A 5,000-nucleotide genomic window follows, 5' to 3' on the forward strand; every position below is an offset into this window, starting at 1 on the left:
TAAGATTTATTCTTTTTCAGGAAGCAGTTGGCCAGATGACTATCTCTCATGGGAAAGAACCATGGATGATTGGTTTTCATTCCATGGCGTGCCAAAGAAAGAAAAGCTGAGCCATGCCATCAAACAACTCAACGGAAGTGCATACAAATGGTGGAAAGGTGTAGATGGTGCAAGATGGAAGAGTCAAAGAGAGGCTATCAAAACGTGGGAAGATCTTAAAGAGGCCATGATCAGGAAGTATGTATCCTCACTTCCAACACCAGAGATTAGAGAAAGGTACCCAAGGAGGTTTTCAAGCCATGGGTCCAAAGAGGCAAAGAGAGTGGTGCCACAACAAGGCCATAGAAGCTTGATCCATCAAGAACAGATTCGGCCAAACAAGGGGCACACAGTTCTCTATGATCAGTCCCAACCTTATGAGGTCCCAAAGACCATGGAGAGAAAGAACTTTGTCAGCCAAGACACGTTGGCCAGACACAAAGAAAAATCAGACAAACCTATTTTTCAAGAAAAGGCCAAGGTAAGTCCTATACTTGATAAATTTGTTTATAAATCATCTCCAACTGGTATGAGTCACTTGTCTTTGTCCAAGGTTGTTAAGACAGGTCCTGAGATCCAGAAAGACACGAACTCCACATCCTTGTTGAGATCCAAAGTTGTCCATGATTTAAGTCCAAGAGACAAGGAGATTTTAAACCCAAAGGAAGAAGCGCCATCAAGCCAAGGTAAGTCTTCTAAATCTGAGGATTTAAAATATCAGACATGTTATAGATGTCGTAAGAAAGGACACTATGCTGTAGTTTGTCCTACTAAGCAAGTATTGATAGAAACATCACTAGAAAAGAAAACAGATTTATCTATGAAGAGTGATAGTTTTATTCAGTCTGATTTGTTGGTTCCAAATTCTTGTGTAATGCACTTGTCTTTGTCAAAAGGTGTTTTAACAGGAATTAAAGAGCATGAATTCAAAGGAGAGGAGCCACCAGGCACCACACCAGTGATGAACCAGGAGAAGGTTCAAGACACAATGCAGTCCATGTTGCTTAAAGAAGCAAAACCAGTAAATAAAGTATCAAACCAAGGTAAGTGTCAAACACCACCTAGAGAAACTGGTATTGACGTGTGTGTTCTTGATGTAGAGAGTAAAAATGAAAGCTATTTGCTTCCTGAAGTTCTAAGGAAAGAACCAGACCATAAGCCCAGCCATGAACCACCTCACAAGTGGAAGTCTAGTGTTGAACAATGTGTTCAAATGCCAAGGCTTAAGGTAATCTTCTCTGATCTTAAAACGTCCAAGACACTTGATTATCCAGATATAATGCACTTGTCTTTGCCAAAAAGTTTTGATCCAGGAATAAAAGAAGTTGAAGTTCATAACCACCAAGGTCAAAAGATGCAAAGAAGGCAGCAAACAAGAACAAGTTGTCCAAAGAAGAAAATCATTCTTCAACTTGTGGAAGCTATCAAAGTAAGTCTGGAAATCTCAAATTATTTTTATCAGTGTCCAAACACAGTTATAATGCACTTGATTTTTGTCCAGAATGTTGAGAATTTTTCAGGTTGCAAAGGAGAAAGCTACAAAGAAATCCCACCGGATAACCTTTTGTTGCTAGGAGAATCAAAACCAAAGATGGTCAGAACTGAGCCTACTAGGAGTATGAAGGACCATCCACTGAAGGAGATAAGAAATGCCAAAGTCAAAAGCAGAGGCGTGATCCTATCCTATTTGCTGAAAGAAGAGCCACCTGATGCACAATCCATCCCCAAACCGAAACAATATCAAGGTAAGACCTTAGAATCTCAAAAGAGTATGAAAGCTGACTTGCTCTATCTTGGTGCAGGTTATACAGTTTCAAGGCGAAACCTTTTCAAGGGGGAGGGAATGTTGCGGCCAGCAATTCAGCAGCTGAACCAGAGGTCGACCCAACACCCTACTCAACCAGCCAAGGCGCCAACCAGGACATACGTGCACTAAAAATGCCATATCTTACAAACCAGGAGGGTTTAAATCACGAGGCTAATTTTTATGCATTCTACACTCAAGAAGGAGTCCAGGCCAATTGGAATTGGGTCAAAATAATCACGGAGAGAGAAGTTATGAATTTTACAATTCAGAGGTTTCTCAACCCGTCCATCTGCGAGTACCCGACTTTAGAAGAAGATTCAAGCTCAATGAAGGAGCGGCCTGAAGCAAAACCCATCACAGAAGTCAAGAGGAGTTTATCATCGTTTCATAAAGCCCAAGATCAGGAGAAATGGCCACGGAAATTAGGAGTTATGATCAATTCCCCAGAACCGGCCAAACCGACGTCATCTATGGAAAGTCTTCAACCAATTCAACTTGGTTCGACCCAGAGCTATTTATGGGAACCAGGAGATCATCTTAACCAATCAGGAGGTATTCCAGAAGTCCTTAGCTGCACCAGAACCCAGGAGATCAGTTGGTTCAATGGAGAATCACTTAAACCCATTTTTGAAAGTAATAAGAATTATTCAGTTTTCTAGTTTTCTTAAAACTATTGTTCTAAGTCTTTTGAGTTTGTGTGAAGCAGCTCCAAAGCACCTTGACTTATCAAGGCTCCTTTCCATAGAGTCTTGTGGCGTCCTCAATCCCCCATCCTTCCACTCCAATTCGTTTGCCAAGCTTGAGAGAGACATCAGTCCAGCAAGCAAAGCACCACCTCAATCCACTTCAATCATCTTTTGATCAAGCTGAGAGTGTTACACAACCAGCAGCTTGATTCCATCCTATCTATCTTTATTTATCTTGTTTTATCATATTAGAAATCATATCTCATTTGTTTTTGCATTTGTTTTCAGGTTCATAACTTGCATTCCATCATATCGCCCATCCGATCATCTCTTTGGTCGACCCATCCAAGCTTCCATCATCCATCTTGCCCACCCTGAATCCCAGCCTGCAACATTCATCCCATCAGTACGCTTGGCCTCGATCATACCAAGGAAAAATGTTAACACTTGGTTGGATGATGGAAAGTCGAGCCAGCATAAGTACTACTTGGACCAATCAGACTGACTTGGACAGTCCAGTCCATCAAAACTCGAGCTTATGTCCAGATCAGTACACGGATCAGTCCACGGGAAGGGCCAGCATGCTGATATGTGTACTGACATGGTGCATCAGTTGTCCAAAATCAGTACACGGATCAGTCCACGGGAAGGGCCAGCATGCTGATATGTGTACTGACATGGTGCATCAGTTGTCCAAAATCAGTACACGGACAGTCCACGGGAAGGGCCAGCATGCTGATATGTATGGTCAGCATGCTGATATGAGTTCAGTACACGGATCAGTCCACGGATCAGTACACGGACAGTCCACGGGAAGGGCCAGCATGCTGATATGTGTGGTCAGCATGCTGATATGAGTTCAGTACACGGATCAGTACACGGATCAGTACACGGACAGTCCACGGGAAGGGCCAGCATGCTGATATGTGTGGTCAGCATGCTGATATGAGTTCAGTACACGGATCAGTACACGGATCAGTCCACGGGAAGGGCCAGCATGCTGATATATGTGGTCAGCATGCTGATATGAGTTCAGTACACGGATCAGTACACGGATCAGTACACGGACAGTCCACGGGAAGGGCCAGCATGCTGATATGTGTGGTCAGCATGCTGATATGAGTTCAGTACACGGATCAGTACACAGATCAGTACACGGATCAGTCCACGGGAAGGGCCAGCATGCTGATATGTGTACTGACATGGTGCATCAGTTGTCCAAAATCAGTACACGGACAGTCCACGGGAAGGGCCAGCATGCTGATATGTGTGGTCAGCATGCTGATATGAGTTCAGTACACGGATCAGTACACGGATCAGTACACGGACAGTCCACGGGAAGGGCCAGCATGCTGATATGTGTGGTCAGCATGCTGATATGAGTTCAGTACACGGATCAGTACACGGATCAGTCCACGGGAAGGGCCAGCATGCTGATATATGTGGTCAGAATGCTGATATGAGTTCAGTACACGGATCAGTACACGGATCAGTACACGGACAGTCCACGGGAAAGGCCAGCATGCTGATATGTGTGGTCAGCATGCTGATATGAGTTCAGTACACGGATCAGTCCACGGGAAGGGCCAGCATGTTGATATGTGTACTGACATGGTGCATCAGTTGTCCAAAATCAGTACACGGACAGTCCACGGGAAGGGCCAGCATGCTGATATGTGTGGTCAGCATGCTGATATGAGTTCAGTACACGGATCAGTCCACGGATCAGTACACGGACAGTCCACGGGAAGGGCCAGCATGCTGATATGTGTGGTCAGCATGCTGATATGAGTTCAGTACACGGATCAGTACACGGATCAGTACACGGACAGTCCACGGGAAGGGCCAGCATGCTGATATGTGTGGTCAGCATGCTGATATGAGTTCAGTACACGGATCAGTACACGGATCAGTAAACAAATCAGTCCACGGGAAGGGCCAGCATGCTGATATGTGTGGTCAGCATGCTGATATGAGTTCAGTACACGGATCAGTACACGGACAGTCCACGGGAAGGGCCAGCATGCTGATATGTGTGGTCAGCATGCTGATATGAGTTCAGTACACGGATCAGTACACGGATCAGTCCACGGGAAGGGCCAGCATTCTGATATGTGTACTGACATGGTGCATCAGTTGTCCAAAATCAGTACACGGACAGTCCACGGGAAGGGCCAGCATGCTGATATGTGTGGTCAGCATGCTGATATGAGTTCAGTACACGGATCAGTCCATGGACAGTCTGTGTGTGCTAACGGACAGGCACGGACGTCCTGCGTGTGCTGACGGACGTCCTGTGTGTACTGAACAGACAGCCCACGTGGGCCAAAATCACCCGAACAGTCCACAGGAAGGGCCAGCATGCTGATATGTGTACTGACGGACGACCACAGACGTCCTGTGTGTGCTGACGGACGTCCTGTGTGTACTGACGGACACACGGACACACACGGACGTCCTGCGTGTGC

This window comes from Brassica napus, unplaced genomic scaffold (genome assembly GCF_020379485.1).
Source record: "Brassica napus cultivar Da-Ae unplaced genomic scaffold, Da-Ae ScsIHWf_178;HRSCAF=317, whole genome shotgun sequence".
Classification (NCBI taxonomy): domain Eukaryota; kingdom Viridiplantae; phylum Streptophyta; class Magnoliopsida; order Brassicales; family Brassicaceae; genus Brassica; species Brassica napus.